The 14,601-nt window shown below is 38.5% G+C and overlaps 2 long non-coding RNA genes across 2 annotated transcripts; both read right to left on the bottom strand.

Annotated features, from left to right (window-relative positions):
• Window positions 1-588: 588 nt before the first annotated feature.
• On the bottom strand, window positions 589-2,051 carry LOC109201258 (uncharacterized). Its single transcript, XR_002061276.2, has 5 exons — window positions 1,925-2,051; window positions 1,729-1,806; window positions 1,535-1,573; window positions 1,117-1,207; window positions 589-903 (listed from the first exon to the last, which is right to left on the bottom strand). It is a non-coding gene; the product is annotated as an uncharacterized LOC109201258 (long non-coding RNA).
• An 8,967-nt stretch (window positions 2,052-11,018) lies between these two features.
• On the bottom strand, window positions 11,019-12,462 carry LOC109201257 (uncharacterized). The gene is made up of 5 exons (XR_002061275.1): window positions 12,353-12,462; window positions 12,157-12,234; window positions 11,963-12,001; window positions 11,547-11,637; window positions 11,019-11,333 (listed from the first exon to the last, which is right to left on the bottom strand). It is a non-coding gene; the product is annotated as an uncharacterized LOC109201257 (long non-coding RNA).
• Window positions 12,463-14,601: the final 2,139 nt, after the last annotated feature.

Below are 14,601 nucleotides of genomic sequence, written 5' to 3'. Positions count from 1 at the left end.
TTTATATAGCTGTACTTTGTCCCCCAGCTAGTTGCATTACAGTGGTAACTAGTGTTGTTTTTTATGAGAGTAGACAAATATGCTTGAATTACAAGTTTTCACAATTTATTATCAAATGGTTAGAATTTCAGATTATTTTACACAACTCCATGGAGCTCTTTCTCTCTGGCTCAGAGACAAAGGCTGCTGTGCCTGCTGTGATTGGTCAAAAGTTGGGAGGAAAACCACTGTTCTCCTTATTGTTGTCAAATATGACAACAATGTATTTGTTTCAATGAAGACAAAAATAAAATGTGTCCTTTTGAAAAGGTATTTTATGAGTCCTTTTTCTTTTATCATCTGCTTTGTTTACTTGCATATCAAACAGTAGCTGAGATCAATTCTGGAAATTATCATTAGACCAACTTAATATTTTATTCAGGATATTGTTTAGGATCTTAGTAAATGCTTTGAGCTCAGTCAGATATTAGCAGGTCAGACTTGTTATTTTCTATTTAGGTATTTTAAAACGAAGATAGATGAAAAACAAATTTGGTGTTTGGGTTTAGACCAATAAAAAAGGTGACATGTGACAGACTCAGAGACCAATTTCATTTAATGCTTAAGAGTTTAATGATGAAGATAATAAGAACAGAAATGAATAGTTTTTGTTATTAAAAGAGACAGTCCGGTCGACTCCAGTTTGTGTCACTTGTTGCTTCATTCTTTATGCAGCACTACAGCGAAAGAAAATAAGTAAAGATGTAAAAGGGGAAACTGATAGTTCAGGGGGTTGGATGAAAGTATTTGCTTCTCTGTCTGATGGACCATTTTCATGGAAGACCAGGAATCATCTTCTTTTTCAGAGCCAGACAAAATCGGTATCAGTGGTGAGCGTACATATATTATTCGTTCACGTCTTTCCTGTTTACACACACAAAGAAAACAATATTAACTGAAACCACAAGACATGTCTACTGAGGGAAATATTCAGTATGTTGCATCAACAAAATAACCTGTATACCTTGACAGCACTATACAAATGTGTATTTTGTGTTAATTTGATAAAGAATGGATATTGTTATTAAATATTAAGAGAAAGAAAGAAAGTGGTAAATCAAAAATCACAGTTTTTACCCCCATCGCTTTCTCCATACCCATCGCCATCTAACGCAACGATAAGTTTTGCGCCAATACCACAGGATCCTCTTGTCAACAGCTTGCTCTTCTGAAGACAAGCAAATTAAACTCTAGTAAAAATTTATGAATTTTCTGTATCTGTGAAAACATTTTGTAATATTTTTTGTATTTGCATGGTGTTCTTTCTTTTTTTTATTCTATGGACACACAATGAATTTTCAAATGTATACATTTAATTGAATATTTTACGATATTAAACACATAATTTTAGATTTAATTTTCCATTATAATGCATAATATTGAAATAACACAACATTTGTACAACAAACTTTGTAGCACATTGATGTGTTGCTGTTCCGTTCAGCGAAACAGAGCTGTGATTATTTTAGTGTGAGTTTTTAAACTGTTGACCAACCTTGTGGATTATTCTCTGCCCCACTGCTGCCCGATTTTTCTGGAATAAAAATTTAAATTAAAAAGTTAAAATTATATTAGAAAATCAGATCTTGACTTTGATTGTTAAATTTCCATTTATTATATTGTACTGTTATTTTTATGAATACATACAGACATACACACACATTATGTACAATATACTTTAATACTCACGAGCAGTAATGATCAGAGGGATCATTACACAAAGAAACACAAACACGGTCAGCAGCCTCATGGTGATCTTTAATATCTCTGTGAAAAACAGAAGACATCAAGACATCATTAAAAAATAGGATAGAACAGATTTTGTTGCAGACCTTCTGGAGAATATGTAGAATATTTGTAGAGTAGATTTCATTTCAGCACCGACCGATAGCTTCAGCCTTCCAGTGAGAAGGTGCTAAACAGCAGTAAGATCAGTGCTTATATACTGTTTGTTTGACGCTTCAAAAATAGGAATTAACATTGAAAAAACCGACACGTGTATCATGTGATTCATGCTGGACAGACTTTCACTGCACCTATTTATTTCTTCATCAAAATAATTTCCTCATACTGACTACTTCTTCTTTTGGCTGCCCACCTAACTTTAAACCGACTAGTTGACAAAGTGTCTCCACAGAGTATAACTACATGATATTTCATGTGTTTAATTAGGATTTTATATGTTTTGTAACAAAATAATAATAAGCATCATATTAAAGGCATGATGCTTTGGTGTTCCCATTGAGAGGCTACAGAAAGTAGCCAGGGAAAGGGACGTAGGGGCTTCTCTGTGTAGGCTGCTGCTCCCATGACCTGGCTCTGGATAAGCAGAAGAAAATGGATGAGTGGATGTCAGAGTTATGATCCCTGGGTTTTGGACCCTACTTTTGAGTTTTGTGCGTTCACCTTCTGGGGTGGTGAAAATGTTTTATGTTTAGGTTTTGTTCCTTGTCTCTTTGGTGAACAGGGTAGTCAGCTTGTTGTCTTGTCATTTCTTAGTATCATTCTTGTAGCCTGTTTAATGTTTTTGTGTTATATCCTAGTACTGCAGCTTCTGTATTCCTGGGCTGGCCAATATTTAGTTTCGAGATTACTTCGTTGTTGTGTTATAGTTTGTATAGGTTATACATTTGTTAAAGTTTATTTTATACACACAATTTTTTGATACTTTTGTATTTTCCATTTTTTCTTCCCGTTTAAGAAAAAAAGAGAAATGAATCCAGCCACAATTGTGATCTATAGTGAGAGTAGACAGAATACATGTGTGAAGGAGCGGAAGATAGGTATGACAGTGAAAATGCAAGGAGTAGAGGTAGTGATGGTAGATCAGTGTAAATGCATGAAGTGAACCATACAGAGTAAGAAAGTCCAAAAGAGAGGTGAAGTGACAGTGAAGTGACATCCTCTCTTCATTTAAGATGTGTGTTTTCTGGTGTTTTGAAATTCACAAGTCTTGTGAAATAATGTGTGACCTTCAGTTTTCAACATGTTTGTTTTTTGACCACATGAAACACTCAGTGTTTCGAAGAAATCCACAAACCCTCATTAATAATGTCTTGTTCAGCCGAGATAACAAATGAAGCTTTTTATGTCAAATGTGGTTATAAAATGTAGTTTAAGAACATGAGTTGAATCAGACTCATGTGGTAGGCTTACTGCTGTGTAAGCAGCTTGTTGGTTACATGCTTATAAAGGTGAAGCATGAAGTTAGGTTTAATACTGATCAGGCATTCACAAATATTTATGTTAACATGTTAAGCATTCAATCGCTCCTCTCTTCCATCTGTACATGTTTGTGCATGTGTTTGTTTTTGTGCAGAAACAGGGCTTCCCACCCTCGGTCTCCATGGTCATATGAGCGATCACACACCTGTCCTTGATGTCCCTGTTTGGAAGCAACTGCTTAAGGTGGTGGCTCATCTTCAGTCTTTGCTGGATGACTGAAAAACTATAAATAAGTTAATGAAAGCCTCGCTTCGCTGCCTGTGTGACTGGTTTGTCTGCCTCTTTGAGAAGTGTTTTAAAAGAGTGATTGTGTGGAGAAATTATACTGTTGGAATTTGGACCTTCACTAATGTTTACTTTGTGGATTGTTGTAAATAAACACACTGAACATGTAGATTGAATCCTGCAAATGATGGGATGCTCATAAGCCACACTTTGACCTCCCTCGTATCTCATCCAGACTGTGGCCGGATTTATGCTTTCAAATACAGCAAGCATTCCTATATTCTACCATAATGGAATATTAGGAAGTAAAAAATTAAGAAATAGCACCTAAATATTTCTAGAGCTCTATGCTAAAATGCAAAGTATAGACTAAGAATGTCTGTTCAGTAATATAAAATTATCTAGAGAAAGGTCTTGATGCATTCTCAATCATCCAGGAAAGTAAATCTCCAAAAAGTTGATTCTGTTTCATCTGGACGTAGCGTTTTGTGGGAGAAACGTTTCGTCACTCATCCAAGTGACTTCTTCAGTCTCAGCTGACTGCAGGTTTCCCCAAATCTTATAAACAGTACATTTGCATAATGACTGAAACCACCACACTGATGGAACAATGGGCTGGGAGATCAGTTCCTTAATCTAATTATGCAAATTCTCATGACCATTGATCAACAACCACTGACCAAAACCCACTGATCAAAGCCCACTGATCAATGGCTAGGGATGGGTATCGTTTAGGTTTTATCCGATACCAGTACCAAACCGGTACTTTTGAAACGGTGCCGGTGCTTAAACGGTTCTCGAACCGGTGCTTAAAGAATGAAGAACATACACTTTGTCCAAAAACCTCTCATGTTTAGCTGTTTTTTTGTAAAAAGATAACAATGTTAGCCTTTTCTGCAGCTACCGGGCATATATGGTATCACTCTTGGCTGGAAGCACTGGGAAAACACAAAATTGGTCCAAAAACCTCTCATGTTTAGCTGTTTCCCACTTTTTCTTTGGTCATTTTAGCCTTTTTGGCCAGGGTGAAGGGAGTATCTGCCATCAAACAAGAAGACCGCCGCATGTAACTACGACTGTGTTTGCTAGTTCACCTTACATGCATTAATTTAATAACGTGGTTAGGCTACTCAATGTAAATTACACACGAACAACATTAAGCTACTGACCCAGAGAAGAACGGCTGCTGCTGCCATCATCATCCGTCATCATTTCTGCTACACTGGCAGGGCTAGGGGCCAGGACTCTACTCTTCGGGTTCTTGGGGGATGTTGCTAACTCCGGGTCCGATAACAGGCACCACACCCGCAGTAGATGTGCACGGTGTGAGGTGGGCTATTTGGGCAAGCTATCAAATACGGCGCATTTCTCGGCTTTTAAAAAACGCTAAACGTCGCCAGGTGTTTCATCAGATTCGAGGAGTTACCTCCTTTGCACAGTATCAGCTTAAAGCACTTGTTGCAGGCTGCTGAGTTTGCATCTTTTGCAGTGAAGTACAGCCAGACTTTTGACCGCTTCGCCTTGGGCATTTTTAATCTGTAGCTCTGCTCTAAAAGAACGTACGTACCTGGGCCCGCCTACTACGCTTGCAAAGGTAAAATGATTGGCTAGAATCCAAGGTGTATGACATCTCAGGGAAAAAAAAGCACCAAAATAAAGCACCAAAATGTGCGCTGCTTTTCGGTCTGGTTACTACCGTTTATGTCAGAACCATAATGCCATAATGGCACCGGATACCGGTACCCATCCCTATCAATGGCCATAAGTACCATTCACAGAGAGTTGGGGAATGGTTGCAATCACAGCATTGTAAGATGGCGAAAGATGTACCCTTAGGCCCCCTCCTCGATTCAGAGATGGTCTTTCCCTTTTCACGTAAATGGCCTCCTTGACTCCGCGCTCAAACCAGCGTTCCTCCCTGTCCAGGATGTGTACATCCTCATCATTGAAAGAGTGTCCACTGGCCTGTAGGTGTGAATAGACTGCAGAGTCCTGGCCTGATGAGGTCGCTCTTCTGTGTTGTGCCATCCGCTTCGCCAGAGGTTGTTTGGTTTCCCCGATGTATAAATCCTGGCAATCCTCCTGGCACTTAACAGCGTACACTATGTTACTCTGTTTTTGTCGGGGGACCTGATCCTTGGGGTGGACCAGTTTTTGGCACAGCGTATTTTGGGGTTTAAAAGCCGCAGAGACCCAGTGTTTAGAAAAAATGCTTCTCAACTGCTCCGATACTCCTGACACATATGGGATCACTACAGGTTTTGGCTTGGGCAGCGGTTGTCCTTCTCTCCTGGATCGGCTGGAGCTTTCTTTAGGTGCCTTTCCCGCTTTGACAAAAGTCCAGCTGGGATAACCACATTTACTCAGGGCCTTCTTGATGTGCTGTCCTTCGGCCTCCCTGGCTGCTGTGTCAGTGGGGATGGTGTTCGCTCTGTGTTGTAGCGTCCTGATGACACCCAGTTTGTGCTCCAGTGAATGATGAGAGTCAAACCTTAGATACTGATCCGTATGCGTAGGTTTACGGTACACGTCAGCTTTTAGATGTCCCCCATTACTGATGGAAATCTCACAGTCTAAGAAGGCTAACCTGCCACTTTTCATATCCTCCCTGGTGAATTTGATGTGTCGGTCCATCGAGTTAATGTGATCCGTGAATTGTGGTACGTCCTGAGATTTGATTTTCAACCAGGTGTCATCCACATATCTGAACCAATGGCTTGGTGGTGTTCCAGGGTAGGATAGCAAAGCTCTCTTTTCCACTTCTTCCATGTACAAATTGGCCACAATGGGTGAAACTGGGGAGCCCATGGCACACCCATGTTTCTGCCTGTAGAACTGACCCTTGTATGTGAAGTAGATGGACTGAAGACACAGTTCCAAAAGCAAACACACTTGGTCCATGCTGAGAGTGGTCCTGTTGCTGAGGTTGGTGTCATCCTGTAATCTCTTACGGACTACCTCCAACGCTTCCGTGACTGGGATCAGTGTTCTTTGATCAGTGGTCTTTGATCAGTGGGTTTTGGTCAGTGGTTGTTGATCAATGGTCATGAGAATTTGCATAATTATGATTAAGGAACTGACCTCCCAGCCCATTGTTCCTTCAGTGGGCTGGTTTCAGTCATTATGCAAATGTACTGTTTATAAGATTTGGGGAAACCTGCAGTCAGCTGAGCCTGAAGAAGTCACTTGGATGAGTGATGAAACGTTTCTCCCACAAAATGCTACGTCCAGATGAAACAGAATCAGCTTTTTGGAGATATCTAGAGAAAGGTACAAGCTATTTTGAAACACTAAAATAACAACTTCATGATGGCAGGATACAATGTATTTATTAAAGGTCAAAGTAATGGTTTTGTATCTTGATTTATTTTAAAACTCATTCATGTATTAATGTTTCACATTAACACTAAGCAGAGGTTATTGTTGTTGTCAGACAGGTACATGTGTAAAATGTTAAATACAACAAATAGCCCGAGCAGAATGAATGAACAAATAAAACATTCACATAGTTGATTTTGTGTTTCATCAGTGAAGCTGGTGCCCTGTATGACGGAGGTCTATGGAAAAGAACCAGTTTTAGGCATTCACACATGTGACTAGGATGTCTCATGAGCTTCTGAAGCATACAATATAAGGCACCCTGAGGTGGCTGTTTTTGTGATTTGGCACTCTGTGAAAAACACTGAATTGAACGGATACATGGTAACAAGTGAAAGAGGGTGTAATTTATTTTTCACATTACTGTACAGGGAGGATGTAGTCATTGGGACGAACTGAAAATATTTTTAAAAATAGCAAAATGTCAAAAGGAGGGTCCAGAATATTATGGCAATCAAACAAGTGTGCACATAAATATCTCTTTCAAACTGACTAAGACTTCATATTTAGGGCAATCACTGCTGATCAGGGCTGTGTCTCCGACTGTGTCTCGGTGGCCCACACTCTGAAGGCAGCAGATTTGATCAGGTCATGATCGCCCTAGAGTTGGATGTCTTTTACGTGGTCTTGGTCTTGTCTTGGTCTCGGATCCCTCGGTCTTGCTGTCTCAGATCGACATAGTGGTCGGGAGATTTGGAGTCAACAGTATCCATGACCCACAACGTAACGATCGATAATGTGTCATGCGCAAAATCATCAGCTCTAAGAGCCGTGCTTAGAGAGTGCTTTGTAGTGAATCAGAAGAGTCGACTCCCACTGAGCGAGATCCGGCTCCTCACTTAAATTCCTTTCGCTGCTCAGCTCTCACACAGTGGCTCAGCTATGCTCCAATCCCTCCATTTTGTGGCCAATCACATGCGAGGATATAGGATAATATCATTGTGTGAAAAATAGAGAGGGTGAGAGACGCGACAGTCAAGTGGAGCGTGCGTCTGTCCTCTCAGTAAGTGAGTGAGACAGTAGACAGCGGTGAGGAGGGCTGTGCGAGTGCATCGCAAAAACACATAAATATGCCTGACACCTGTAAACGAAGCAGCATCTGGCTGCAGTTTAAAGACTTTTTTGTCTCGGTCTTGGTCTCGTCTCGACTTTGTCTTGGTCTTGGTTAAGGTGGTCTTGACTACAAGTCTAAATCGCCCTCATTTTATATGCATTTACTGCTGAGGCACAGCAGCCTTTGTCTCTGAGCCAGAGAGAAAGAGCTCCATGGAGTTGTGTAAAATAATCTGAAATTCTAACCATTTGATAATAAATTGTGAAAACTTTTAATTCAAGCATATTTGTCTACTCTCATAAAAAACAACACTAGTTACCACTGTAATGCTTTTTTTATGTGTGATAAACAGGAAACTAAGGTGATTGGTCAAAAGTTGGGAGGAAAACCACTGTTCTCCTTATTGTTGTCAAATATGACAACAATGTATTTGTATCAATGAAGACAAAAATAAAATGTGTCCTTTTGAAAAGGTATTTTATGAGTCCTTTTTCTTTTATCATCTGCTTTGTTTACTCGCATATCAAACAGTAGCTGAGATCAATTCTGGAAATTATCATTAGACCAGGGGCGATTTTAGCCCATTTTGGGGGGTGCTTCAGCACCCCCCAACATGAATCAAAGCACCCCCAAAGATTTCTTAGTTTTTTTTGACAATATTTGCTGTTTGTGGGACACACTACTAAAAATATAAAAAGCATACAGTACTTAATTGAGATGGAACATTTTAACAACAAAAGTATAGATAACAACCCCCCCTCCCAAAATGGTTTGTTCCAGCTCAGCTACTCTGGCTCTTGCTGCCAGAGTTATAGTGGATGAGACGCAGCAGGGCGGAGGCATAAGTGCCTGGCTTAATATAGGACATATTAGCTACATTTAACCTTCAATTACTCTCTATATAGTTAGGTAGGAGTCAGGCCATGTTTCTTTTTAGCTGAAAAACATTACACCAGGTAACCTGCTGTGTTGAAAACGTTTTTCCCGACTATGTTTGCTACCCTACAATCCGTCCTGCTCTGTAGTAAAATCAGCGATATTTGACCGTCCTGTTGCTCCCATTGAAATTTATATAGCCAGTTTAAAATCTAAAACTTAAAATTGTCCGTAGCCTGCTGTTTTTTACCACTGTCCTGTTTTAAATGTAATGAGAGAAACTGGTTATTTTGTCATATGTGCATGTGCCGATATTGAAGGTACTAACTAGCTAACTGACTGGGTGCCCATTAACCTTATAACTCATGTTGTGTGTGTACAGAAAGACAGCCAGGTTCATAATGGATATGAGGAAGTTTGTTTAAAAAAATAAAGGAGCCACATTCAGGTAAAGGTGTAAGATCAAATGGTCCATCAATAAAGGATAATGTTGGATCAGTGTTTCAATATATATATCTTTTATTAGATGTACATGTGGTTTGGTTATTTGCCTTTTGGTTGAAAGTACACTGAGAGAGGACTTTTTTATTAGTGATCTTAATAGTTTTTGTTTAAAAAAAACAAAAAAAACAAAACTAATTAAATACAAACTATTTGTGTATGATTGTCAGTCCAAAGAGGGAGAGAGGAAAGAGGGGAACATGAGGAGAAAGTACAAGGTCAGGAAGAACCAGGTCAGAAAACAGGCAGGGAATACTAACAGGCAAAACAGAAACTGTTAAACTGGCAAAGAAAAAACCCCAACTAATTTTACTCGTACAATCTGGAAGTTGTGTCCTCCTTATATTAAAGCTGCTATACAGAATCTGCAAAACAAACTGGGTTGTCAGCCCTGGCTCTGCATTACCGTATTGAGCTTCAGTCAGAAGAAGTCACGGTTGCCAAAAACTTTTTGAAGCTCAAGAGTGAGGCTGGTGCCATTCCAGATATGTTAACATTGTACAATCTTCTGGATAATCAGATCTTCCCCACACTGAAAACTTATTCAGGTTGCCCTAACAAAGCCAGTTAGCAGCTGTAGCTGTGAGAGGTCTTTTAGTGTCTTGAGTCAGCTCCATACCTGGCTGAGAAGGACCATGGGTCAGAGCAGACTCCAGCACCTGGCTGTGATGTCAGTTGAGAAAGAGATGCTTGAGAGACTTGACCACCAAAATGTGATAGACAGATTTACCAACCTCAAGGTGAGGCGACATAGGATAAAAGAAAAGAAAAAAAATCTGCAAAGCTATAGTAGTATCTGCAGTAAAGATCTTTTCATACATTGTACCATAGGCCAAGGTGTCTCAATTTTTCTAATTTTTTAATAGTATTTTGTACATTTGTACATTTCAAGGACTCTTCTATTTTTGGAGTGTATTTTTATGTATCTGTATTATATTATACATACACATTAAAAGTGAATCTGTGTCCAGAAAATGCCCTCAGTTTACTCTCCCGCAGTAATTAAGGTTAGGATATGTAATTTTTTTTTTTTTCAAATTCCAGTCCATTCTTCTGTAGCATCATTTAAATAACCTTTATCAGATTTGATGGTTTTGTTACAGACTTCAAAAAAGTGTTTTGCTTTTCTTTCACAGATGTGGGGATTAAATTGTGTTAAAATGTACAAAACAGTGATGTCATGTTTTGTGACGAGGACCCAGGCACAGAGAGGCTTGATGAATTTAAGAATCTTATGATTTAATAAAGAAATTTGCAGACTTGCACAGAGATGGTAAAATTATGATGACTGATAACGGAGATGAAGACAACAGACGATGAGGACAGGGAGGAACAGGGGTTTAAATGCACCAAGGAGACAGTCAGAGAGAACTCGGGACAACTGGAGACATTTAAGGATGCAGGAACTGACAGAGACAGGGAAGACGTCTCATCATGACGAGTAAAGTTTACCTTGCCTGGATGGGCAGCTCTCTGGGTGCTCAGCACCCCCAAAGCTCTGATCCTAGAATCGCCCCTGCATTAGACCAACTTAATGTTAATACTTTATTCAGGTTATTGTTTAGGATCTTAGTAAATGCTTTGAGCTCAGTCAGATATTAGCAGGTCAGACTTGTTATTTTCTATTTAGGTATTTTAAAACGAAGATAGATGAAAAACAAATTTGGTGTTTGGGTTTAGACCAATAAAAAAGGTGACATGTGACAGACTCAGAGACCAATTTCATTTAATGCTTAAGAGTTTAATGATGAAGATAATAAGAACAGAAATGAATAGTTTTTGTTATTAAAAGAGACAGTCCGGTCGACTCCAGTTTGTGTCACTTGTTGCTTCATTCTTTATGCAGCAATACAGCAAAAGAAAATAAGTAAAGATGTAAAAGGGGAAACTGATAGTTCAGGGAGTTGGATGAAAGTATTTGCTTCTCTGTCTGATGGACCATTTTCATGAAAGACCAGGAATCATCTTCTTTTTCAGACCCAGACAAAATCGGTATCAGTGGTGAGCGTATATATATTATTCGTTCACGTCTTTCCTGTTTACATACACAAAGAAAACAATATTAACTGAAACCACAAGACATGTATACTGAGGGAAATATTCAGTATGTTGCATCAACAAAATAACCTGTATACCTTGACAGCACTATACAAATGTGTATTTTGTGTTAATTTGATAAAGAATGGATATTGTTACTAAATATTAAGAGAAAGAAAGAAAGTGTTAAATCAAAAGTCATAGTTTTTACCCCCATCGCTTTCTCCATACCCATCGCCATCTAACGCAACGATAAGTTTTGCGCCAATGCCACAGGATCCTCTTGTCAACAGCTTGCTCTTCTGAAGACAAGAAAATTACACTCTAGTAAAAATTTATGAATTTTCTGTATCTGTGAAAACATTTTGTAATTTTTTTGTATTTGCATGGTGTTCTTTCTTTTTTTATTCTATGGACACACAATGAATTTTCAAATGTATACATTTAATTGAATATTTTACGATATTAAACACATAATTTTAGATTTAATTTTCCATTATAATGCATAATATTGAAATAACACAACATTTGTACAACAAACTTTGTAGCACATTGATGTGTTGCTGTTCCGTTCAGCGAAACAGAGCTGTGATTATTTTAGTGTGAGTTTTTAAACTGTTGACCAACCTTGTGGATTATTCTCTGCCCCACTGCTGCCCGATTTTTCTGGAATAAAAATTTAAATTAAAAAGTTAAAATTATATTAGAAAATCAGATCTTGACTTTGATTGTTAAATTTCCATTTATTATATTGTACTGTCATTTTTATGAATACATACAGACATACACACACATTATGTACAATATACTTTAATACTCACGAGCAGTAATGATCAGAGGGACCATTACACAAAGAAACACAAACACAGTCAGCAGCCTCATGGTGATCTTTAATATCTCTGTGAAAAACAGAAGACATCAAGACATCATTAAAAAATAGGATAGAACAGATTTTGTTGCAGACCTTCTGGAGAATATGTAGAATATTTGTAGAGTAGGTTTCATTTCAGCACCGACCGATAGCTTCAGCCTTCCAGTGAGAAGGTGCTAAACAGCACTAAGATCAGTGCTTATATACTGTTTGTTTGACGCTTCAAAAATAGGAATTAACATTCAAAAAACTGACACGTGTATCATGTGATTCATGCTGGACAGACTTTCACTGCATCTATTTATTTCTTCATCAAAATAATTTCCTCATACTGACTACTTCTCCTTTTGGCTGCCCACCTAACTTTAAACCGACTAGTTGACAAAGTGTCTCCACAGAGTATAACTACATGATATTTGATGTATTTAATTAGGATTTTATATGTTTTGTAACAAAATAATAATAAGCATCATATTAAAGGCATGATGCTTTGGTGTTCCCATTGAGAGGCTACAGAAAGTAGCCAGGGAAAAGGACGTAGGGGCTTCTCTGTGTAGGCTGCTGCTCCCATGACCTGGCTCTGGATAAGCAGAAGAAAATGGATGGGTGGATGTCAGAGTTATGATCCCTGGGTTTTGGACCCTACTTCTGAGTTTTGTGCGTTGACCTTCTGGGGTTGTGAAAATGTTTTATGTTTAGGTTTTGTTCCTTGTGTCTTTGGTGAACAGGGTTTTCAGCTTCTTGTCTCGTCATTTGTTAGTATCATTCCTGTAGCCTGTTCAATGTTTTTAGTTATATCCTACTGCTGCAGCTTCTGTATTCCTGGGCTGACCAATATTTAGTTTCAAGATTACTCAGTTGTTGTGTTATAGTTTGTATAGGTTATACATTTATTAAAGTTTATTTTATACACACAATTTTTTGATACTTTTGTATTTTCCATTTTTTTCTTCCCATTGAAGAAAACAAGAGAAATGAATCCAGCCACAACTGTGATCTATAGTGAGAGTAGACAGAATACATGTGTGAAGGAGCGGAAGATAGGTATGACAGTGAAAATGCAAGGAGTAGAGGTAGTGATGGTAGATCAGTGTAAATGCATGAAGTGAACCATAGAGAGCAAGAAAGTCCAAAAGAGAGGTGAAGTGACAGTGAAGTGACATCCTCTCTTCATTTAAGATGTGTGCTTTCTGATGTGTTTTGAAATTCACAGGTCTTGTGAAATAATGTGTGACCTTCAGTTTTGAACAATGTTTCAAAAGCTGTTGCTTCTCCAAACTATAACCAAGGCTGTTGGCCAACTGATGATAGTCATGATAATGAGTTTATCTCCAAGTCAAACTCAGTCATGGTCTTCTCTACTATCTGTATGTGTTGTTATGAAAACAAGCCACACATTGACCACACCCGTAACCCTAACCCTAGACAAAATAAAGATACACCAAGCATCTGATATTTGTCACCACTGATGTATTTTTACCACATGAAACACAGTGTTTCAAAGAAATCCAAATACCTTCATCCATTAATGTTTTACTTAGCAAAGATAGCAAATGAAGCATTTGTTTTTTCAAATGTGGTTATAAAATGTAGTTTAAGAACATGAGTTAAATCAGACTTATGAAAAGTTTCTTTTGGGGTAGCCTTACTGCTGTGTAAGCAGCCTGTTGGTTTCAAGCTTTAAGGATGAGGCACTGTATCACTCCTCTCTTCCATCTGTACATGTTTGTGCATGTGTTTGTTTTTGTGCAGAAACAGGGCTTCCTCCCCTCAGTCTCCACAGTCATATGAGCGATCACACACCTGCTCTTGATGTCCTCATTGGGGAGCCACTACATAAGGTGGTGGCTCATCTTCAGTCTTGCTGGATGACTGAAAAACTATATGTTAGTGAAAGCCTCTCTTCTCTGCCCGTGTGATTGATTTGTCTGCCTCTTTGAGAAATCGTACTTCCTCTGCAAAGATTCTTCAATTCAATTCAATTCAATTCAGTTTTATTTATATAGCGCCAAATCACAACAAAAGTCGCCTCAAGGCGCTTCTTGTGAAGAAAACCTTCTGTGGAGAACAGTGAGCAGGTCTGTGTTTTACAAGAGAGATTCTGTGGAGAAATTAGACCCTGGGGAATTTGGACCTTCACTAATGTTGAGCTTGTGAATTGTTGTAAATATACACACTGAACTTGTAGATTGAGTCCTGCCTCCCTTAGCAGTTCCATGACAAACAATGAAATTAACAAGACTGAGCACAGGTTAGAAAAGGCCTATGAAATGTTAATGCTTTAGCAGAGTTACTGGGGTTACTATGATTTTCAGTTTGAAGCAAAAAGTTTCGACAATGTTTATCTCATATAAAAAACATCGAATTGAATTGAACGGATACATGGTTACAAGTG

The sequence above is a fragment of the Oreochromis niloticus genome, linkage group LG3 (assembly GCF_001858045.2).
Source record: "Oreochromis niloticus isolate F11D_XX linkage group LG3, O_niloticus_UMD_NMBU, whole genome shotgun sequence".
Classification (NCBI taxonomy): Eukaryota; Metazoa; Chordata; class Actinopteri; order Cichliformes; family Cichlidae; genus Oreochromis; species Oreochromis niloticus.
Note: the sequence above shows the minus strand (reverse complement) of the source record. Positions and strands in the feature narration are given on the sequence as shown.